Source organism: Hyla sarda, chromosome 7, assembly GCF_029499605.1.
Source record: "Hyla sarda isolate aHylSar1 chromosome 7, aHylSar1.hap1, whole genome shotgun sequence".
Taxonomy (NCBI): domain Eukaryota; kingdom Metazoa; phylum Chordata; class Amphibia; order Anura; family Hylidae; genus Hyla; species Hyla sarda.
Genome location: NC_079195.1, coordinates 152,601,219 through 152,626,560, shown reverse-complemented (window position 1 = coordinate 152,626,560; position 25,342 = coordinate 152,601,219).

Genomic DNA, 25,342 nt, shown 5'->3' with positions numbered 1-25,342 from the left:
CTCGAGAGAAATTGGGCTACAAACATAAGTATAAATTTGCTCCTTTTACCCCTTGTAAAAATTCAAAAATTGGGTCTACAAGAACATGCGAGTGTAAAAAATGAAGATTGTGAATTTTCTCCTTCACTTTGCTGCTATTCCTGTGAAATACCTAAAATACTTACTGAATGTCATTTTGAATACTTTGGGGGTGCAGTTTTTATAATGGGGTCATTTGTGGGGTATTTCTAATATGAAGACCCTTCAAATCCACTTCAAACCTGAACTGGTCCCTGAAAAATTGTGAGTTTGAAAATTTTGTGAAAAATTGGAAAATTGCTGCTGAACTTTGAAGCCCTCTGGTGTCTTCCAAAAGTAAAAACTCGTCAATTTTATGATGCAAACATAAAGTAGACATATTGTATATGTGAATCAAAAAATTTTTTTTTTGGGAATATCCATTTTAATTACAAGCAGAGAGCTTCAAAGTTAGAAAAATACAAAATTTTCTAATTTTTCATCAAATTTTGGGATTTTTCACCAAGAAATGATGCAAGTTACCACAAAATTTACCACTATGTTAAAGTAGAATATGTCAGGAAAAAACAATCTTGGAATCAGAATGATAACTAAAAGCATTCCAGAGTTATTAATGTTTAAAGTGACAGTGGTCAGATGTTCAAAAAATGGCCGGGTCCTACAGTGAAAATTGTCTGGGTCCTTAAAGGGTTAAGGTGTACTCCATCCGGAATCATGAACCGTCTGTTATCTCCCTCCAACTCCCTATGACGGACCACCACACCACCCTTCTGTCGTACAAACTGAGCCATGCGAGAGTTCACCAAACGCCGGGAACGCTCAATGGCATCGGCATTATTAGCACCCTGCCAGAACACTCTAAGCACTATCTCTGACCATACTAGAAATAAATCAGAAAAGAAACCAGAAAGCTGTTCAACATCGGCCTTCATCAACGTGATCAAATCAGGGACCCGCGAATAATGACGGCGACCACCAGCAGGAGGAGCGGTGTCTCCTGCAGGAGCCAACGGATCTGCTCCACCTGGAGCGGCCAGAGCCCCGCGAGGACCACCGTGACCGCCTGCCACGTGCACGGCTCTCTGGCCTATGAGATACTCAGTCACGCGGTGGCTGACTGACAGGCCGCACTTCATCCCCAAACAGCAAAGGAGAGGCAGCAGCATCCACAATGGGGAAATCCCTGGCCTGAGCATCCCCGCAATGGTCCACCGCGTCCTCATAAGGAGGATCCACAGTGGCCTCAGCCTGGACAGGAGGAGGCAATATGGGCCCAGAAGTCAACACACTAATCTGGGGCCTAGTAGCCATACTGAAGTGCACAGAGGGGGTGTCTGGAATCTCCTCTGCCGAGGAGGAAGCATGTGAAGGTGCAGGAGCATCAGCGCCCATAACTAAAGAAGGGGGAGAGAAGAAAGGCACCTGTACAGATAAAGTAGGGGCAGAATCTCAGCGCACAAAGTGACTAGTGTGGTCCCCACAGCTCCCGAAAGGGGAGGAGCCACCATCCGGGCCACAGACGAGGCCGCAACAGGCCTATACTGTGCAACAGAGGAGGGGGCCCGCACAGCCGCACGGCCCCTCCTCACTCCTACAGAGGATCTGGGGGGACTCTGGCTCAACCTCGCTGGGGGGCATGAGGTCCGGGAGGTCCGGCGCCCCGGAGCTGGAACAGGAACAGGGGGCACGGGAACAGCAACCGCAGCATGCCGGGGGACAGCAGCGGGGTCTCCTAACACAGCCAACAGCTGTGAAAGAAAACCCGGGCCAGCCAGCACCCACTTCCGGACAACCGGGCCTATGGAGTGTGAGGGCTCATTCACACAGCCATCTGTCCCCAAAAATTGCAGCCACCAATTTTGCAAGGTCTCCCACTTTAAAAAAATTAGAGAGGCCTGTAATTTTCATGATAAGTACACTTCAACTATGAGAGACTTAATGGGGGGAAAGAATACAGTAAATCACATTGTAGGATTTCTAATGAATTAATTGGTAAATTTCTCGGTAAAATAAGTATTTGGTCACCTACGAAAAAGCAAGATTTCTGTCTCTCACAGACATGTAACTTCTTCTTTAAGAGTCTCCTCTGTCCTCCACTCATTACCTGTATTAATGGCACCTGTTTGAACTTGTTATCAGTATAAAAGACACCTGTCAACAACCTCAAACAGTCACACTCCAAACTCCACTATGGCCAAGACCAAAGTTCTGTCAAAGGACACCAAAAACATAATTGTAGACCTGCAGCAGGCTGGAAAGACTGAATCTGCAATAGGCAAGCAGCTTGGTGTGCTACAATAGGCAAGCAGCTTGGTGTGGAGAAATCAACTGTGGGAGCAATTCTAACAAAATGGAAGACATACCAGACTAATAATCACCCTCGATCTGGGGCTCCATGCAAGATCTCACCCCATGGTGTCAAAAGGATCACAAGAATGGTGAGCAAAAGTCCCAGAACCACACGGGGGGACCTAGTGAATGACCTGCAGAGAACTGGGACCAAATTAACAAAGGCTACCTTCCGTAACACACTATGCCTCCAGGGACTAAAATCGTTCAGTGCCAGACGTGTCCCCCCAGCTTAAGCAAGTACATGTCCGGGCCCGTCTGAAGTTTGCTAGAGAACATTTGGATGATCCAGAAGAGGATTGGGAGAATGTCATATGGTCAGATGAAACCAAAGTAGAACTTTTTGGTAAAAAGTCAACTTGTCGTGTTTGGAGTAGAAAGAATGCTGAGTTGCATCCAAAAAACACCATGCCTACTATGAAGCATGGGGGTGGAAACATCATGCTTTGGAGCTGTTTTTCTGCCAAGGGACCAGGACGACTGATCCGTGTAACGGAAAGAATGAATGGGGTCATGTATTGAGAGATCTTGAGTGAAAACCTCCTTCCATCAGCAAGGGCATTGAAGATGAAATATGGCTGGGTCTTTCAGCATGACAATGATACCAAACACACCACCCGGTGCATTTCAAGGTCCTGGAGTGGCCTAGCCAGTCTCCAGATCTCAACCCCATAGAAAACCTTTTGCAGGTAGTTGAAAGTCTGTGTTGCCCAGCGACAGCCCCAAAACATCACTGCTCTAAAGGACATCTGCATGGAGGAATGGGCCAAAATACCAGCAACAGTGTGTGAAAACCTTGTGAAGACTTTGACCTCTGTCATTGCCAACAAATGGTATATAACAAAGTATTTAGATGAACTTTTGTTATTGACCAAATACTCATTTTCCACCATAATTAGCAAAAAAATTCTTTAAAAATCAGACAATGTGATTTTATGGATTTTTTTTTCTCATTATGTCTCTCATAGTTGAGGTATACCTATGATGAAAATGACAAGCCTCTCTCATCTTTTTAAGTGGGAGAACTTGCACAAATGGTGGCTGACCAAATACTTTTTTCCCCACTGTATGTCAGCCATTTGCACCTGTTTGCTTTCCTTTCCATCATTTTTTGCAGGAGAAAAGACATTGCTTGCAGTATTTTTTCTCCCGTCAAAAATAACGAAATAGAAACAGATATTATAAATTTAACATTGAAATCTATGGGTAATGGATTGGAGTCTTTAATGTCTTCATTACCAATCTGTTTTTGATCCATTATTTCTTCTGAGCATGCTCAGAAGAGGTGTGAGGAACTAGAAAGTAACAAAAAATGGAAAATAAATGGATAAAAAATGATGCAATATTACATTTATCCACATTAAATTGAATTTGCCATTTCCCCTCTGTGGTGACTACTTTACCCAGTTTAGTGTTATCTGCAAATACTGAAATTCTAATCAGATTAGTCTGACAGGACTGATTCTGCGTAAACCCATGTCAGCAGCCGCGGACCCGCCGGTAATGGCGGACATCAGCCATCGCGCCTGCCTCCATCCGTCTCCCGGGGTCTTCTGCAGTGATCAGCCTTTCAGCAGACCAGAGCAGAAGATCGCCGATAATACTGATCAGTGCTATTCCTTATGCATAGCACTGAACAGTATTAGTCCCTATGGGGACTAAAAAAGTGTAAAATAAATGTAAAAAAAGTTTTAAAGAAAGTGAATTTTTTTTTAAAAAGCCCCTCCCCCAATAAAGTTTTAAATCAACCCTTTTCCCCATATTAATACAAAGAAAGCGTAAAAAAAGATAAATAATAAACATATTTGGTATCGCCACATGCGTAAATGTCCGAACCATAAATATGTAATGTGAACAGCATTAACGTAAAAAATAAAAAGTAAAAAAATTCTGCTTTTTTGTCACATCAAACTGCAAATTTTTTTTATAAAAAATGATTAAAATAAATACGCAAATGTAGTAGCAAAACAAACTGCAGATCATGGCGCAAAAAAATTTGCCCTCAAACGTCCATGAATATGGAAAAATAAAAAAGTTAGAGGTGGTCAAAATAGGGCAATTTTAAACATACTGATTTTGTAAAAAAAAGTTTTACATTTTTTAACAGCAGTGCAATAATAGAAAAGTATGTAACCATGGATACCATTTTAATTGTATTGACCCAGAGAATAAAGAAAACATGTAAGTTTTATTGCAAAGTGTACAACGGGAAAACGAACACCCCCCCCCCCCCCCCAACAACAAAAAAATATGTGCTAAATTAGATTTTCGTTTAAATTTTCTTACACAAAAAATATTTTTGGGGGTTTACCATACATTTTAGGGTAAAATGAGTTATGTCATTACAAAGTACATCTGGTCACACAAAAAACAAGCCCTCATATGGGTCTGGGAAGGGAAATATAAAAGAGTTATGAATTTAAGAAGGTGAGGAGGAAAAAACGAAAATTTGTCAGAACCGCTGTAACAATCAGCCACCCCTGTGCAAATCACCTCAAATGTACATGGTGCACTCTCCCTTCTGGGTCTTGTTGTGCGCCCCCAGAGCCCTTTGCGCCCACATATGGGGTATCTCCGTACTCGGGAGAAATTGTGTTACAAATTTTGTGAAAATGTAAAGTATAGGGCAACACCAGCATGTTAGTGTAAAATTTTTAATTTTTTACACTAACATGCTGGTGTAGACCCCAACTGTTCCTTTTCGTAAGGGGTAAAAGGAGAAAAAGCCCCCCAAAATTTGTTAGGCAATTTCTCCCGAGTACGGCGATACCCCATATGTGACCCTATTCTGTTGCCTTGAAATACGACAGGGCTCCAAAGTAAGAGCGCCATGCGCATTTGAGGCCTGAATTAGGGACTTGCATAGGGGTGGACATAGGGGTATTCTATGCCAGTGATTCCCAAACAGGGTGCCTCCAGCTGTTGCTAAACTCCCAGCATGCTTGGACAGTCAATTGCTGTCCAGAAATGCTGGGAGTTTTTGTTTTGCAACAGCTGGAGGCTCCATCTTAGAAACACTGCCGTACAATACGTTTTTAATTTTTATTGGGGAGGGGGTGGTGGGGGGGGGGGGGCAGTGTACGTGTGTATATGTAGTGTTTTACTCTTTATTTTATGTTAGTGTAGTGTAGTGTTTTTAGGTTACATTCACACTGACGGCGGATTACACTGAGTCTCCTGCTAGGAGTTTGAGCTGCGGCGGAAAATTTGCCGCAGCTCAAATTTGTATCGGGGAACTCACTGTAATCTGCCGCCAGTGTGAATGTAGCCTGTACATTCACATGGGAGGGGGGTCAAAACTACAACTCCCAGCATGCACTGACAGACCATGCATGCTGGGAGTTGTAGTTTTGCAACAGCTGGAGGCACACTGGCTGGAAAACCTTGAGTTAGGTTCTATGACCTAACTCAGTATTTTCCAACCAGTGTGCCTCCAGCTGTTGCAAAACTACAACTCCCAGCATGTACTGATTGCGGAAGGGCATGCTGGGAGATGTAGTTATGCAATGGCTGGAGGCACGCAAGTACAACTCCCAGCATGCCAAGACAGCCTTATGCTGTTCCTGAATGCTGGGAGTTGTAGTTTTGCAAGATTTAGAGGGGTTCAGGTTGTAAATCACTGTCCAGTGGTCTCAAAACTGTGGCCCTCCAGATGTTGCAAAACTACAACTCTCAGCATGCCCAGACAGCAAACTGCTGTCTGGACATGCTGAGAGTTGTAGTTTTGCAACATCTGGAGGGCTACAGTTTGAGACCACTTAGTGATCTACAACCTGAACCCCTCTAAATATTGCAAAACTACAAGTCCCAGCATGCCCACACAGCAAACAGCTGTCTGGGCATGCTGGGAGTTGTAGTTTTGCAACATCTGGAGGGCCACGGTTTAGAGACTACTGTAAACTGTGGCCCTCCGGATGTTGCTAGGCAACAACTCACCTAGCAGGACCCGGAAGTATTGCTGCCGCCGCACGTGGGGGAGGATCGCGAACGGGGATCCGGGATCCAGGTAGGGACCTTCGGTGCCGACCTTCCCTGGACGGTTCCCCCGTTTTGCCCGGACACCGATAGGTGGGCAAAGCGGGGGAACCGAACTTTAACCCCCCCTCCCCCGGTCTGCTATCGGTTGGTCGCTCGGCCGACCAATAGCAGGGATAGGAGGGGTGGCACCCCTGCCACCAAACTCCTATCCCTTTAGGGGGATCGGGGGTGTCTCGGACACCCCCGATCCCTCTTATTTTCCGGGTCACCGGGTCACCAGTGACCCGTATGACCCGGAATCGCGCAGATCGCAGGTCTGAATTGACCTGCGATTTGCACGCATCGCGGTCATGGGGGGGTCTCAGGACCCCCCTCGGCGATGTGCCGGGATGCCTGCTGTTAGATAACAGCAGTCATCCCGGCCCGATCACCGCTAACGGTGATGCGGCGCTCCCGGAACCCCGCGCCGTACATGTACGTCGCCGCGCGCCAAGTGACACTTCGCGGCGCCGTACATGTACGTCGCTCGTCGTGAAGGGGTTAATTCCTTTAGAACACGGGGGTGAATGCCATGCGGACCTGGTGATTTGTCTGTTTTGATTTTTTGTAGGTGGCACTGTACTTCTTACTGGGTTAGACAGGTGACCTGTACTGGGGAGTTTACCTTATCACACTGTATTTCACCTGGCATTTCATTTTCCTCGGTGAACACAGTGGAGAAGAATTTGTTCAATATATTTGCTTTTTCCTGATCCCCGTTTATAATTTCTTCTTCATGATTTTTTAAGGGGCCCACACTTTCATTTTTGACCTTTTTGCTATTTATATCGTTAAAGAACATTTTGGGGTTAGTTTTACTCTCTTTGGCAATCAGTTTTTCTGTTTCTATTTTTGCGGCTTTTATCTGTTTTGCATATTTTACATTTTTCTCTATAGCTTTTTAATGCTGGTTCACTGCTGTCCTGTTTTAGTATTTTAAAGGGCTTCTCCGCCCCTGGCATCTTATCCCCTATCCAAAGGACAGGGGATAAGATGTCAGATCGCCGCGGTCCCACTGCTGGGGACCCCGGAGATCGCCGCTGTGGCTGAGTTTGCTCTGTGCGTAATGATGGGCGATACAGGGGCCAGAGCAGCGTGATGTCATGGCTCCGCCCCTCATGACATCACGGCCCGTCCCCTTAATGCCCCCTTCCCATAGACTTGTATTGACGGGGGCGGGCCGTGACGTCATGAGGGGTGGAGCTGTGACGTAACGATGCTCCGGCCCCTGTATTGCCCGTCATTACGTGCAGAGCGATCTCGCTCTGTGCAGTAATGATAGCGGGGTGCTGCAGCAGCGATCCCCGGGGTCCCCAGCAGCGGGACCCCGGCGATCTGACATATTATCCCCTATCCTTTGGATAGGGGATAAGATGTCTAGGGGCGAGTACCCCTTTATCTCCTTGGGGACAAAGGGCGTATGCATACGCCCTCGCGTCCCGTCACTTAAGGACGGAGGGCGTATCCATACGCCCTCGGCATTTCCGATCACTGCCGCTCGCCGGGCTGTGATCGGACCGGGATGCCTGCTGATATCTATGAGACCCCCCCCCATATCGGCGATCGCAGCAAATCGTAGGTCAATTCAGACCTGCTCGGATCGCGGCAAATCGGGTCAATGGTGACCCGATCTCCCGGAAAATAAGACTGATCGGAGCTGTCAGAGACAGCTCCGACCAGCCTACAGCATAGGAGCGAGGTGGCAATGTTGCCACCCCCTCCTATTCCCTGCCACTGGTCGGTCAGGCTGACCACCAATGGCAGGAGGGGGTTACAGTTCATTTCCCCCCGCTCTGCACACCGATCGAAGTCGGTACAGAGCGGGGGGAACACGGGCGGCGAGGTGGGGGACATGGCCTGGCTTACCCGGACCGGAGGAGGAGGCGGCGGAGGCGACATCCCGGAGCAGTGAAGATCGCAATAAGTGATCTTCACTGTGGCCTTCTAAAAGCTGCAAAACTACAACTCCCAGCATGCCCACACAGCCAAAGGCTGTCTGGGTATGCTGGGAGTTGTAGTTTTGCAACATCTGGAGGGTCACAGTTTGGAGACCACTGTGTAGTGGTCTCTAAACTGTGGTCCTCCAGATGTTGCAAAACTACAACTCCCAGCATGCACTGACTGTCTGGGCATGCTGGAAGTTGTGGTTTTGCAACATCTGAAGTGGCACAGTTTGGAGACCACTATATGGTGGTCTCCAAACTGTAGCCCTCCAGATGTTGCAAAACTACAACTCCCAGCATGCCCAGACAGTCAGGGATGCTGGGCGTGTAGTTCTGCAATATCTGGCCCTTCAGATGTTGCAGAACTACAACTCCCAGCATGCTTGAACAGTCTGGGCATGCTTGGAGTTGTAGTTTTGCAACATCTGGAGGGCTACAGTTTGGAGGCCACTGTTCTTCCCCAGTTGTTGCATAACTACAACTCCTAGCATGCCCAGACTGTCCAGGCATGCTGGGAGTTGTAGTTCTGCAACATCTGAAGGGCCAGATATTGCAGAACTACACGCCCAGCATCCCTGACTGTACGGGCATGCTGGGAATTGTAGTTTTGCAACAGCTGTAGGCACACTGGTTGGGAAACACTGAGCTAGAGTCTGTTTCCTAACTCAGTGGTTCCAACCCGTGTGCCTCCAGCTGTTGCAAAACTACAACTCCCAGAGTGCACTGACATGCTGGGAGTTGTAGTCTTGCAACAGCTGGAGGCACATGGGTTGGAATCACTGAGCTAGTCTGTTTTCTAACTCAGTGGTTCCCCACCAGTGTGCCTACAGCTGTTGTAAAACTACAACTCCCAGCATGTACGGTCTGTCAGTGCACTCTGGGAAATGTCATTTTGCCACAGCTAAAGGTACATTCACATGGGCGGGTTTACAGTGGGTTTCCTTCAAGGAAACTTACTGTGAACCCCCGCCTGTGTGAATGTACCCTAAAAACACTACACTACACTAACAAATAATAAAAAGTAAAACACTACATATACACCCCCTTACACGTCGAAAAACGTCTCATACGGCAGTGTTTCCTAAACGGTGCCTCCAGCTGTGGCAAAACCACAACTCCCAGTGTTGCCGGACAGCCATAGTGGGAGACACTGCTGTAGGGTTTTGGTGGAGACGAGCCCCATCCTTGTAACCGGGTCCACCCCTACTGCAAATTCCTAATTCAGGCCTCATGGCACATGGCTCTCTCTCACTTCAGAGCCCTGTCGTATTTCAAGGCAACAGTTTAGGGCCACATATGAGGTTCTCCGTACTCGGGAGAAATTGCGTTACAAATTTTGGGGGGATTTTTCTCCCATTACCCTTCGTAGAAATGGTAAATTTGGGGAAAAAACCTGCACTTTAGTGAAATTTTTTTTTCATTTACACATCCGAATTTAACGAAAAGTCGTCAAACACCTGTGGGGTGTTAAGGCTCGCCGGACCCCTTGTTACGTGCCTTGAGGGGTGTAGTTTCCAAAATAGTATGCCATGTGTTTTTTGTTTGCTGTTCTGGCACCATAGGTGCTTCCTAAATGTGACATGCCCCCAAAAACCATTTCAGCAAAACTCACTCTCCAAAAGCCCATTGTCGCTCCTTCCCTTCTGAGCCCTCTACTGCGCCCGCCGAACACTTGACATACACATATGAGGTATTTCCATACTCTAGAGAAATTGGGTTACAAATTTTGGGGGGCTTTTTCTCCTTTTACCCCTTGTAAATTTTCAAAAACTGGGTCTACAAGAACATGCGAGTGTAAAAAAATTAAGATTTTGAATTTTCTCTTCACTTTGCTGCTATTCCTGTGAAACACCTAAAGGGTTAACAAACTTACTGAATGTCATTTTGAATACTTTGAGGGGTGCAGTTTTTATAATGGGGTCATTTATGGGGTATTTCTAATATGAAGGCCCTTTAAATCCACTTCAAATCTGAACTGGCCCCTAAAAAATTCCGATTTTGAAAATTTTGTGAAAAATTGGAAAATTGCTTTTGAACTTTTAAGCCCTCTGATGTTTTCCAAAAGTAAAAACATGTCAACGTTATGATGCAAACATAAAGTAGACATATTGTATATGTGAATCAAAATATTATTTATTTGGAATGTTTATTTTCCTTACAAGCAGAGAGCTTCAAAGTTAGAAAAATGCTACATTTTCAATTTTTTTCATCAAATTTTGGAATTTTTCACCAAGAAATGATGCAAGTATCGACAAAAATTTAAATTTTCATGAAATTTTTAGATTTTTTACCAAGAAAGGATGCAAATATCAGTGAAATCTTACCAATAACATAAAGTAGAATATGTCACGAAAAAACAATCTCAGAATCAGAATGAAAAGTAAAAGCATCCCAGAGTTATTAATGCTTAAAGTGACAGTGGTCAGAATTGCAAAAAATGCTCCCGTCCTTAGGGTTATAATGGGCTCTGTCCCCAAGGAGTTAAATGCTTTATTTTTGTCCTTTATTGCCCCTTTAGCGTTTTTATTCATCCATATTGGTTTTCTTTTATTTCTGACCCTTTTCTTCCCATAAGGTATATATTTATTAAAGTGATAATTTAAGATATCTTTAAAAGTCTCCCATTTAGTGTCAGTATTCTTGTTTTTGAGGACAATATCCCATTTTATATTGTTAAGGGCTTCTCTGAGCTGATCAATCTTTGCCTTCCTAAAGTTTATTGTTTTTGTGGCCCCTCGAGAGATTCCCTTATTGAAGAATAAGTTATAATGTATTATATTATGATCACTATTTCCCAGGTGTCCTTTTACCTGCACATTAGTTACTCTGTCAGGTCTGTTGGTTAATATTAAGTCTAGTAGGACGCCCCCTCTGGTTGGGCTCTGAACCATTTGGGACAGATAATTGTCTTTAGTTATAGTCAGAAACCTGTTTCCTTTATGAGATTCACAGGTCTCAGTCTCCCAGTTTATATCAGGATAGTTAAAGTCCCCCATTATTATCACATCATTTTGATTTGCCTCAGTAATTGATCTTCTGTCTCTTCCATTATGTTTGGTGGCTTATAGCAAACCCCTATCAGAATTTTTTTATTTTTATCTCCATATATTTCTACCCATAATGCCTCCACATTATCATCTCCCTGCCATATATCCTCCCGTAGTGCAGCCTTCAGACTTGATTTCACATACAAACTCCTCCCCCTTTTCGTTTTGTCCGATCCTTCCTGAATAGACTATAGCCCTGTATGTTGACTGCCCAGTCACAGCTATCGTCCAACCAAGTCTCTGTTATACCCTATATGTCATAATTCTCCTCAGACATCAACCACTCCAGTTAGTCAGTTTTATTGGTCAGACTTGTGGCATTAGTTATTATGCAATTCAGTGGTGTATGTTTTTTCTTCCTATGAAGCCTATCCCTATTAACTACTCTAATCCCGCCCCCTCCGCTCCACCCCCAGGTACATTAATAAGTCCCCCCTCTGTATCTACACTGTCTTCCCCCTCTATGTTATATGTTCCCTCCCCCCCCCAGTCCCTAGTTTAACCCCTTAAAGGAGTAGTCCAGTGGTGACTCAGTGGTGAGCAACTTATCCCCTATCCTAAGGATAGGGGATAAGTTGCAGATCGCGGGGGGTCCGACCGCTGGGGCCCCCTGCGATCTCCTGTACGGAGCCCCGACAGCCCGCTGGAAGGGGGCGTGTCGACCTCCGCGCGAGGTGGCGGCCGACACGCCCCCTCAATACAACTCTATGGCAGAGCCGAAGCGCTGCCTTCGGCAATCTCCGGCTCTGCCATAGAGATGTATTGAGGGGGCGTGTCGGCCGCCGCTTCGTGCAGGGGTCGACACCCGCTATCTGGGCCGAGAGCCGGGGCCCCGTACAGAGAGATCGCAGGGGGCCCCAGCGGTCGGACCCCCTGCGATCTGAAACTTATCCCATATCCTTAGGATAGTGGATAAGTTTTTCGCCACTGGACTACCCCTTTAAGGACGGAGCCCATTTTCACCTCTAGGACAAAGCCCTTTTTGCAAATCTGACCACTGTCACTTTAACCCCTTCATGACCCAGCCCATTTTCACCTTCATGAACTGGGCATTTTTTGAAAATCTGACCACTGTCACTTTAAACATTAATAACTTTGGAATGCTTTTACTTATCATTCTGATTCCGAGACTGTTTTTTCGTGACATATTCTACTTTATGTTATTGGTAAAATTTCACTGATATTTGCATCCTTTCTTGGTAAAAAATCTAAAAATTTCATGAAAATTTAGAAAATTTAGCATTTTTCTAACTTTGAAAGTCTCTGCTTGAAAGGAAAATGGATATTCCAAATAAATTACATATTGATTCACATATACAATATGTCTACTTTATGTTTGCATAAAAAAATTGACGTGTTTTTACTTTTGAAAGACACCATTTGGCTACAAAGTTCCGCAGCAATTTTCCAATTTTTCTCAAGATTTTCAAAATCGTAATTTTTCAGGGCCCAGTTCAGGTTGGAAGTGGATTTTAAGGGTCTTCATATTAGAAATACCCCATAAATGATCCCATTATAAAAACTGCACCCCCCAAAGTATTCAAAATGACATTCAGTAAGTGTTTTAACCCTTTAGGTGTTTCACAGGAATAGCAGCAAAGTGAAGGAGAAAATTCAAAATCTTCATTTTTTACACTCGCATTTTCTTGTAGACCCAATTTTTGAATTTTTACAAGGGGTAAAAGGAGAGAAATCACCCTAAAATTTGTAACCCAATTTCTCTTGAGTAAGGAAATACCTCATATGCGTATGTAAAGTGTTCGGCGGGCGCAGTAGAGGGCTCAGAAGGGAAGGAGCGACAATGGGATTTTGGAGAGTGAGTTTTTCTGAAAGGGTTTTTGGGGGGCATGTCCCATTTAGGAAGCCCCTATGGTGTCAGAACAGTGGACCCCCCCCACATGTGACCCCATTTTGGAAACTATACCCCTCATGGAATTTAATAAGGGGTGCAGTGAGCATTTACACCCCACTGGCGTTTGACAGATATTTGAAACAGTGGACTGTGCAAATCAAAAATTAAATTTTTCATTTTCACAGACCACTGTTCCAAAAATCTGTCATACACCAGTGGGGTGTAAATGCTCACTGCACCCCTTATTACATTCCGTGAGGGGTGTAGTTTCCAAAATGGGGTCACATATGGATATTTATTGTTTTGCGTTTATCAGAACTGCTGTAACAATCAGTCACCCCTGTGCAAATCGCCTCAAATGTACATGGTGCACTCTCCCTTCTGAGCCTTGTTGTGCGCCCCCAGAGCACTTTGCGCCCACATTTGGGGTATCTCCGTACTCAGGAGAAATTGCGTTACAAATTTAGAGGGTCTTTTTTCCCTTTTACCTCTTGTGAAAATGAAAAGTATAGGGCAACACCAGCATGTCAGTGTAAAAAAATTATTTTTTTACACTAACATGCTGGTGTAGACCCCAACTTCACCTTTTCATAAGGGGTTAAAGAAGAAAAAGCCCCCCATAATTTGTAAGGCAATTTCTCCCGAGTACGGCGATACCCCATATGTGTCCCAAAACTGTTGCCCTGAAATACGACAGGGCTCCAAAGTGAGAGAGCGCCATGCGCATTTGAGGCCTGAATTAGGGATTTGCATAGGGGTGGACATAGGGGTATTCTATGCCAATGATTCCCAAACAGGGTGCCTCCAGCTGTTGCAAAACTCCCAGCATGCCTGGACAGTCAATGGCTGTCCAGCAATACTGGGAGTTATTATTTTGCAACAGCTGGAGGCTCCGTTTTGGAAACAGTAGTGTACCAGATGTTTTTCATTTTTTTGGGGAGGGGGGCTGTGTAGGGATATGTGTAAATGTAGTGTTTTTTACTTTTTATTTTAGGTTAGTGTAAGTGTAGTGTAGTGTTTTTAGGGTACAGTCACATGGGCAGAGGTTCACAGCAAGTTTGCCGCTGGAAGTTTGAGCTGCAGCGCAAAATTTGCGCCATCTCAAACTTGCAGCACTCACTGTAAACCTCCGCCCATGTGAGTGTACCCTGTACATTCACTTTGGGGGGAGGGGGCAAACATCCAGCTGTTGCAAACTCCGAGCATGCCCTTTGGCTGTCCGTACATGCTGGGAGTTGTAGTTTTGCAACAGCTGGAGGAACACTGGTTTAGAAACACTAAGTTAAGTAATAAACTTTCAAGTGTTTTGCAACCAAACTTAGTGTTTCCAAACCAGTGTGCCTCCAGCTGTTGCAAAACTACAACTCCCAGCATGCATGGTCTGTCAGTGCATGCTGGGAGTTATAGTTTTGCAACAATTGCAACAGCTGGAGGCACTGAGGTAGGAAACGGACAATGTTTCCCAACTAGTGTGCCTCCAGTTGTCGCAAAACTACAACTCCCAGCATGCCCAGACTGCCCAGGCATGCTGGAAGTTGTAGTTCGGCAATATCTGAAGGATCAGATGTTGCCGAACTATAACTTCCAGCATGCTTGGGCAGTCTGGGCATGCTGGGAGTTGTAGTTTTGCAACATCTGGAGGTCCACAGTTTGGAGACCACTGTATAATGGTCTCCAATCTGTGCTCTTCCAGATGTTAGAGAACTACAACTCCCAGCATGCCTGGACAGACTGAGCATGCTGAGATTTGTAGTTTTGCAACATCTGGAAGAGCACAGATTGGAGACCATTATACAGTGGTCTCCAAACTGTGGGCCTCCAGATGTTGCAAAACTACAACTCCCAGCATGCCCAGAAAGCCAAAGGCTGTCTTGGCATGCTGGGAGTTGCAGTTTTGAAACTCTCAGAGGCAGCAGTGAGATCGCTTTACGGCGATCTCACTGCTGCCAATGAAGATGCCGCACTGCTGCTGCAAACTCACCTCCGGGACGCAGCGCAGCCGGGACCGCATGGAGGACGCCAGGACCGCCGGGACCGCTCGGGACACCGCTCGGACGGGTAAGTGACGCCGGGGGACGGGTCAGGGACACTTAGCAGAGCGGTGTGTGTCCCGATCCCCGTGATCGGGACTCACAGACCGCGCTGCTAAGTATTCTGATAGCGAAATGCTGCTATCAGCTGGTCAGATTTGACCAGCTGATAGCAGCGATCGCTGGGGGGGGGGTTGGGGATGAAACCCCCCCGTGGTCGCACGGTAAGATGGCTGGCTATCAGTGATAGCCACCATCTTTCCGGGGCGCTGCGGGATGCCGCGAGTAGCGGCAGTAATGTTCATGACGTACCTGTATGTCATGGGTCGGGAACACCTTGCCACCCATGACGTACAGGTATGTCATAGGTCGGGAAGGGGTTAAACATTAATAACTCTGGAATGCTTTTACTTATCATTCTGATTCTGAGATTGTTTTTTCGTGACATAATCTACTTTAACATGGTAGATTTTTGTGGTAACTTGCATCCTTTCTTGGTGAAAAATCCCCAAATTTGATGAAAAAATTTTGCATTTTTCTAACTTTGAAGCTCTCTGCTTGTAAGGAAAATGGATATTCCAAATAATTTTTTTTTCTTTGGATTCACATATACAATATGTCTACTTTATGATTGCATTATAAAATTGACGAGTTTTTACTTTTGGAAGACACCAGAGAGCTTCAAAGTTCAGCAGCAATTTTCCAATTTTTCACAAAATTTTCAAACTCACAATTTTTCAGGGACCAGTTCAGGTTTGATGTGGATTTGAAGGGTCTTCATATTAGAAATACCCCATAAATGACCCCATTATAAAAACTGCACCCACAAAGTATTCAAAATGACATTCAGTAAAATGTTTTAACCCTTTAGGTGTTTCACAGGAAAAGCAGCAAAGTGAAGGAGAAAATTCAAAATCTTCATTTTTTACACTCGCATGTTCTTGTAGACCCAATTTTTGAATTTTTACAAGGGGTAAAAGGAGAAAATGTATACTTGTATGGTGTAACCCAATTTCTCTCGAGTAAGTACATACCTCATATGTCTATGTAAAGTGTTCGGCGGGCGCAGCATAGGGCTCAGAAGCGAAGGAGCGACAAGGGGATTTTAGAGAGTACGTTTTTCTGAAATAGTTTTTGGGGGGCATGTCGCATTTAGGAAGCCCCTATGGTGCCAGAACAGCAAAAAAAAAAAACACATGGCAAACCATTTTGGAAACTAAACCCCTTGAGGAACATAACAAGGAATAAAGTGAGCCTTAATACCCCGCAGGTGTTTCACAACTTTTGCATATGTAAAAAAAAAAAAAAATTCACTAAAATGTTGGGTTTCCCCCAAATTTCACATTTTTTAAAGGGTTAATAGCAGAAAAGACCCCCAAAATTTGTAACCCCATCTCTTCTGAGTATGGAGGTACCCCATAAGTGGACCTGAAGTGCACTGCGGACGAACTACAATGCTCAGAAGAGAAGGAGTCATATTTGGCTTTTTGAGAGCAAATTTTAATCGGGGCATGTTGCATTTAGGAAGCTCCTATGGTGCCAGGATAGCAAAAAAAAACACATGGCATACCATTTTGGGAACTAGACCCCTCACAGAATGTAATGAGGGGTACAGTGAACATTTACCCCCCACTGGTGTCTGACAGATCTTTGGAACAGTGGGCTGTGCAAAATTTTTCATTTTCACGGACCACTGTTCCAAAGATCCGTCAGACACCTGTGGGGGGGGGGTAAATTATCACTGCACCCCTTATTACATTCCGTGAGGGGTGTAATTTCCAAAATGGGGTCACATGTGGGTGTGTTTTTTTTTTGCGATTGTCAGAACCACTGTAACAATCAGCCACCCCTGTGCAAATCACCTCAAATGTACATGGCACACTCTCCCTTCTGGGCCTTGTTGTGCGCCCCCAGAGCACTTTGCGCCCACATATGGGGTATCTCCGTACTCAGGAGAAATTGCGTTACAAATTTTGGGAGGCGTTTTCCCTTTTACCTCTTGTAAAAATGAAAAGTATAGGGCAACACCAGCATGTTAGTGTAAAAATGTTTATTTTTTTTACACTAACATGTTGGTGTAGACCCCAACTGTTTCTTTTCATAAGGGGTAAAAGGAGAAAAAGCCCCCCAAAATTTGTTAGGCAATTACTCCCGAGTACGGTGATACCCCATATGTGACCCTATTCTGTTGCCTTGAAATACGACAGGGCTCCAAAGTGAGAGCGCCATGCGCATTTGAGGCCTGAATTAGGGACTTGCACATGGGTATTCTACACCAGTGATTCCCAAACAGGGTGGCTCCAGCTTTTGCTAAACTCCCAGCATGCTTGGACAGTCAATTGCTGTACAGAAATGCTGGGCGTTTTTGTTTTGCAACAGCTGGAGGCTCCATCTTAGAAACACTGCCGTACAATACGTTTTTCATTTTTATTGTGGAGGGGGGTGGTGGGGGGCGCAGTGTACGTGTGTATATGTAGTGTTTCACTCTTTATTTTATGTTAGTGTAGTGTAGTGTTTTTAGGTTACATTCACACTGGAGGCAGATTACACTGAGTCTCCCAATAGGAGTTTGAGCTGCGGCGGAAAATTTGTCACAGCTCAAATTTGTAGCGGTGAACTCACTGTAATCTGCCGCCAGTGTGAATGTAGCCTGTACATTCACATGGGAGGGGGGTCAAAACTACAACTCCCAGAATGCACTGACAGACCATGCATGGTGGGAGTTGTAGTTTTGCAACAGCTGGAGGCACACTGGCTGGAAAACCAGCCAGACAAATACAAACAAATTCATACACACATATACACACATATACATACACAAATACATATACACACATATACACACAAATGCATACACACAAACATACAAACAAACACATACACACATGTACACACAAACACACACACACATATACACACAAACACATACACACACATATACACACAAACACATACACAAACATATACAAACAAACACATACACACAAACACAAACACACACACACATATACACACAAACACATAAACGCACGCATATACACACAAACACATACACGCACTCATATATATCCCTCTTCTTATTAATAGTGTTTTTTATATCTTAGGAGGAGATTTACATTTTTGTATTTGGGGTTTGGACACAGTTGGGTAGGTAGAGAATATTTTTTAATGGGTAAAGTGGAACGTAGAACAATTGCAGCTATTTTTTTCTTATTTTTTTTTATTAAGTAAAACAGAAAAAGGTAAACAATGATTTTTCCTCATTCATTTTTAGGAGAGTCCTCGCTATATCTATCGGCATTGTGGAGGTTATGGATCTCTGTAGTCTGAAGCGGGGTCCTCATCGGCGGGAAGCAGTGAGGAGGAGGAGGAGGATGACGGAGGTTCTGATTCCATCTCTGCTTCTTTTTCATCCCTCTCTATAAATAGAGCAGTGGCCATGAAGAAGGTCATGAGGGCATACTCCAGGCTGCGGTATTTCAGAAGAGGGGATTTGGCATATCCTCGTTCATAGGTGTCAGATATCAGGCCGATGAGGTACGGGCTGCCGGCATCACCTGGGAGGTGACAGATTGTCATCTGCACGGCCAGGGCTGAAGATCTCCTCCACGGAGTTACTACTTTTAGTATAATGTCAGATATGAGGGTGAAATTTACTGACAGAAGCGTCTCTCCGATGAAGATGAAGATGTAGGTGGCAACGAAGCTGATGTTGCCAAAAGTCAATGCCAACAGAAGAAAAGGGCCATAGATCATCATCGCGCAGCCACACACAAGCGGGTCCGCCCGTGGGTTGGATTTACGATATTTTTTACTTATCTCCAACCATGCTACAACTCCCAGAATGCCGGAGACGACTGTAACCACACCAAATATTAGGATGTCGTGATAGTCACACGGTTCAGCGTGGCAAGGGTCCTTCTCTTGTAGGAGTATTCGTGCGTAGGTCAGGTATGATGGACCCCATACACCTATGGCTCCCACTATGAAGGATACAGCTGACGATCCCAGGGTGGTTAACATGAAGCTTAGATTTTTAAATAGTTTTTTCAGATCTGTCGCCCATTTAGCAAACTTCGGGGATTTGATGTTCTTCTTCCCGTTTGTAGTCGCTCTTGGAGGCTCCTTTGTGACCAAAATCATCAAAGCCACAGCTATGAGGCCCAGGCCAGGGGTGACCCGAAACGCCCAGTGCCAATCGCCCCTTGCTGCATCAGTCACTTTGGGCCCGATGATGTATCCTAGTCCGCAGCCTACAGGTATGACAGAGTAAAACATGTTCAGCATGCGGGTCCGCTGGTCACTTGTGGAGGGGGCGATGGTGCAGAAAGTCGCCTCTCCAACTCCGACCAGTCCACTCATCAGCAGGAAGAGCAGGAAATACCCATCGGGGATAAACGACAGGGTAAGTGTCATGCTCAGCCAAATGATGACTCCTGCGCAAATTGTATATTTCTTATTACAGTGGTCTCCCAGATATCCGGCAATTGGTGCAACCAGCACTGGCATCTGGCAGTCTGGCATCTTTTTGACTGCACTTTGTTGCACCTTTGACATTTTTAATGTTTATTGCAGTTTGACCCATGTGCTCTGCATACTTACTTTTGCGACCGTTTGCCCATTTTGCATTTAATTTATCTTTAATTTACTCAGTATTTTCTTTTATTTGCCACTAGTTTTTATTTTATTTAATTTAATTTAATTGATAAACACTCTATTTACATGACACAATCCTATTTCATTATTTGTGTGGTTATTTATTAAATTTTATAATTTTTACATTATGCCTTATTATTTATGAATTTTTATTATTAATAAATAATCTTCACATTATACCATGTTTATATAATGAATGACCTCCTTCAGTGGACACCATAATCAAAATCCAGCAGATTTCTTTTTTGTAGCCATCCAAAGTGTAAAACAATGTTGGAGTCGTGATTACATCACTCGCATGCCTAATATCGAATCAAGGAAGATCTTCGAGTTTGATTCATTAGTACCAAGAGGACTCAACGCAGAACTCGAGATCTTCAGATTTCTCTAATAATTCCTCCTTGTGGTTAGGCTCCGTTCCATGGGCCGTCACTAGCTGGTCGCGTATCGACAAAGTGACGGTCCCTGGGACCTAGCCCACCCAAGTACAATCTACGGACATCTCAGGAATCCATTGTTTAGAAGCTCAAGTTACTCATATGTGTCCTATTATACTTTCCATTCCTCCCCTAAAAATATTTTTTTTTACCCATCTTTATTTTATTTTTACATAAAAAAAAAATCCTTTTACATTCTTTCCTTTTCTCCTTTTCTCTCTGCATCCAGCCATTATGTTACATCCCATTCCCATGTTTCCTTCCGTTTTTTCCAAATCACCATAGAACGCATCATCACCTTGGAACTATATAATGCACACTATCCCCATTCATCCACCATTATTATCCTGCTACTGAAGAAAAGGCCTGCGGCCTTGAAACGCATCTAGCATCATTACCTAATCACCCTTACCTTTCTACCAACTGGACAACCCCTTTTGCACACTTGCAACAGCTGGATTCCCCTTATTTTGGGACCACCGCTGCACGCACGCTCCTAGCGCATCACCGACACAAGGATGCCTGTATCCACTCCCATACTAGCTCAGGACTCATCCTTATCTCCACACCATTTACCATGGCGATCTCCTGCTCTAAGGCCGGACGCTGTCCCGTGCCAGCCGTGCATCACTGAACACACTTGGAGACCGAGACCCTGCAGCACCATGCAGACGGGTATCAACTATAAGTGCCAGATGCCTCCGTGCCAGCCCGGACTTCCGATTCTTCTACACCCCAACGGTCGGTGAGTGGTGCCGTGCACCAGCCCTGCATCCTCCTATACCACTAACGTACATGATAAGAACGTAATTGGTGCCTAATACAATACCTCTACCTCAGCATCCTAATTGTTAAACGGTTGCACTCTTCTACCAATGAATCTTTAACCCCTTAAGGACCGGGGTTTTTTCCGTTTTTGCATTTTCGTTTTTTGCTCCTTGCCTTTAAAAAATCATAACTCTTTCAATTTTGCACCTAAAAATCCATATGATGGCTTATTTTTTGCGCCACCAATTCGACTTTGTAATGACGTCAGTCATTTTGCCCAAAAATCTACAGTGAAATGGAAAAAAAAACATTGTGCGACAAAATTGAAAAAAAAAGCGCAGTTTTGTAATTTTGGGGGCTTCCGTTTCTACGTAGTACATTTTTCGGTAAAAATGACACCTTATCTTTATTCTGTAGGTCCATACGATTAAAATGATACCCTACTTATATAGGTTTGATTTTGTCGGACTTCTGGAAAAAATCATAACTACATGCAGGAAATTGTATACGTTTAAAATTGTCATCTTCTGACCCCTTTAACTTTTTAATTTTTCCGTGTATGGGGCGGTATGAGGGCTCATTTTTTGCGCCGTGATCTGAAGTTTTTAACGGTACCATTTTTGCATTGATAGAACTTATTGATTTTTAAATGATATAAAAGGTGACCAAAAATGCACTATTTTGGACTTTGGAATTTTTTTGCGCGCACGCCATTGACCGAGCGGTTTAATTAATGATATATTTTTATAATTCGGACATTTCTGCACGTAGTGATACCATATATGTTTATTCTTATTTTTATTTACACTGTGTTTTATTTATTTTTTTTGGAAAAGGGGGGTGATTCAAACTTTTAATAGGGGAGGAGTTAAATGATCTTTATTCACTTTTTTTTTCACTTTTTTTTTGCAGTGTTATAGCTCCCATAGGGACCTATAACACTGCACACACTGATCTTCATCATTGATCACTGGTTTCTCATAGGAAACCAGTGATCGACGATTCTGCCGCATGACTGGATCTCAGGCACTGAGCAGTCATTCGGCGATCGGACAGGGAGGAGGCAGGTAGGAGCCCTCCCGCTGTCCTGTAAGCTGTTCGGGATGCCGCGATTAGCCGCGGCTATCCCGAACAGCCCAACTGAGCTAGCTGGCAACTTTCGCTTTTAGCCGGGCGTCTCAGCTCTGAGTGCGCGGCTAAAGGGTTAATAGCGCGCGGCGCCGCGATCGGCGCTGCGCACTAGTAGAGGCGGGTCCCGGCTTCACTATGACGCTGGGCCCGCTGTGATATGACGCGGGGTTACACAGTAACCCCGCGTTATATTAGGAGAGCAGGACCAAGGATGTACCGGTACGTCCTTGGTCCTTAAGGGGTTAACCCCTTAAGGACCACGGGTTTTTCCGTTTTTGCACTTTCGTTTTTTCCTCCTCACCTTTTAAAAATCATAACCCTTTCAATTTTGCACCTAAAAATCCATATGATGGCTTATTTTTTGCGCCACCAATTCTACTTTGCAGTGACATCAGTCATTTTACCCAAAAATCTACGTCGAAACAGAACAAAATAATCATTGTGCGACAAAATTAAAGAAAAAACGCCATTTTGTAAATTTTGGGGGCTTCCGTTTCTACGCAGTACTTTTTTCGGTAAAAATGACACCTTATCTTTATTCTGTAGGTCCATACGATTAAAATGATACCCTACATATATAGGTTTGATTTTGTCGTACTTCTGTAAAAAATCATAACTACATGCAGAAAAATGTATGCGTTTAAAATTGTCATCTTCTGACCCCTATAACTTTTTTATTTTTCTGCATATGGGGCGATATGAGGGCTAATTTTTTGCGACATGATCTGAAGTTTTTAGAGGTACCATTGATCGGACTTTTTGATCACTTTTTATTCATTTTTTCATGATATAAAAAGCGACCAAAAAGACATTATTTTGGACTTTGGAATTTTTTTGCGTGTACGCCATTGACCGTGCGATTTAATGAATGATATATTTTTATAGTTCGGACATTTACGCACGCGGCGATAGCACATATGTTTATATTTATTTTTATTTTCATGGTGTTTTTTTTTTTATGGGAAAAGGGGGGTGATTTGAACTTTTATTAAGGAAAGGGTTAAATCACATTTATTATTGTACTGAACTGGCTTAATGTAGAGATGGTACAAGGTAAGTTAAGTAATATAAATGTAAGCAAATCTCCAGGGCCAGATGGATTGCACCCAAGAGTTCTTAGAGAGGTAAGTTCAGTAATATCTGTACCCTTGTTCACGATATTTAGAGATTCACTGGTGTCTGGTATTGTGCCAAGGGACAGGCGCAAGGCGAATGTGGTGCCAATCTTCAAAAAGGGCTCTAGGTCTTCCCCAGGAAACTATAGACCGGTAAGTTTAACGTGCATTGTGGGTAAATTGTTTGAAGGACTTATAAGGGATTACATACAGGAATACATAGGGGATAATAGTATTATAAGTGATAGCCAGCATGGGTTTACTAAGGATAGAAGTTGTCAAACCAATCTAATTTGCTTTTATGAAGAGGTGAGTAGAAGCCTTGACAGAGGAATGGCTGTGGATATAGTGTTTCTGGATTTTGCTAAAGCATTTGATACTGTCCCTCATAGACGTCTGACATGTAAGTTAAGGTCTTTGGGTTTGGAAACTTTAGTTTGTAACTGGATTGAACACTGGCTCATGGATCGTACCCAGAGAGTGGAACATCTTAACTATGAGGAGCGATTAAAGGAGTTACAATTGTTTAGTCTTGAGAAGAGACGTTTAAGGGGGGATATGATAAATGTATATAAGTATATTAATGGCTCATACAAAAAATATGGAGAAAAACTGTTCCAGGTTAAACCCCCCCCAAAGGACGAGGGGGCACTCCCTCCGTCTGGAGAAGAAAAAGTTTAATCTCAAGGGGCGACACGCCTTCTTTACCATGAGAACTGTAAACTTATGGAACAGTCTACCTCAGGAACTGGTCACAGCAGGAAAAATTAACAGCTTTAAAACAGGATTAGATACATTCCTGGAACAAAATAACATTAATGCTTATGAAGAAATATAAAATCCCATCCCTTCCCCAATATCACGCCACACCCCTACCCCTTAATTCCCAGGTTGAACTTGATGGACATATGTCTTTTTTCGACCGTACTATCTAACTATGTAACTTTTTTTTTACAATTTTTTTTGCAGTGTTATAGCTCCCATAGGGACCTATAACACTGCAACACACTGATTACCAGCACTGTTCACTGCAAAGCAATAGCTTTGCATTGATCAGCGTTATCGGCGTTCGATTGCTTAAGCCTGCATCTCAGGCTTGGAGCAATCAATCGCCGAGGGAACACGTCAGAGGCAGGTAAGAGGACCTCCGCTCGTGTCCCAGCTGATCGGGACACCGCATTTTCACTGTGGTGGTCCCGATCACCCCCACTGAGCAGCCGGGAAGGTTTTACTTTCGGTTTAGACACGGCGTTCAACTTTGAACACCGCGTCTAAAGGGTTAATAGCGCGCGGCATCGCGATCGCTGCCGTGCGCTATTAGCCCCGGGTCCAAGCATCAGATACATGCCGGGACCGACCCGATATGACGCGGGGTCACCGCGTGACCCCCCATTATATCGCGGGAGCCGGCCAAGGACGTAAATATACGTCCTTGGTCGTTAAGGGGTTAATTTCGCTACTGTGCACTATACCACCAACGAAATATCCCTGCTGAACATTTCTATATTATTTGAACTTTGCACAAACGAACTATTATAACATCTAGCGCAATCCATTTTATTCTATTTTATACCATCCAGCCGTTTTCTTCTCAGTTGGTATACCCATTCCAGACAGTTTTTACATATATTTTATATTATTATACTATTGTGTATTTACCATTGTAACCCCTCCGCCTGATGCAAGGGCCCTGCTAAGGCGACAGGAGGTTCACTTAATTTTAATTCTATTTTATGCATCATATAATAAATTGTCTTTATCTGGATCCTACTTCCTCTCATCTTTTCCTTCTCCCAATGAACCTTTGAGGACTGGTTCACTTTATTTCCATTACCTCCATACATTTTGGCCTTTCTTGGGTGAAGGCAACACCGTAAACCTCAGGTACACCCTTTTTGCAATTTTAAGTGAGCTACACATTCCTTTTTTTTCTAATCATATTATACCATGTTTATAAAATGAATGACCTACTTATTTCT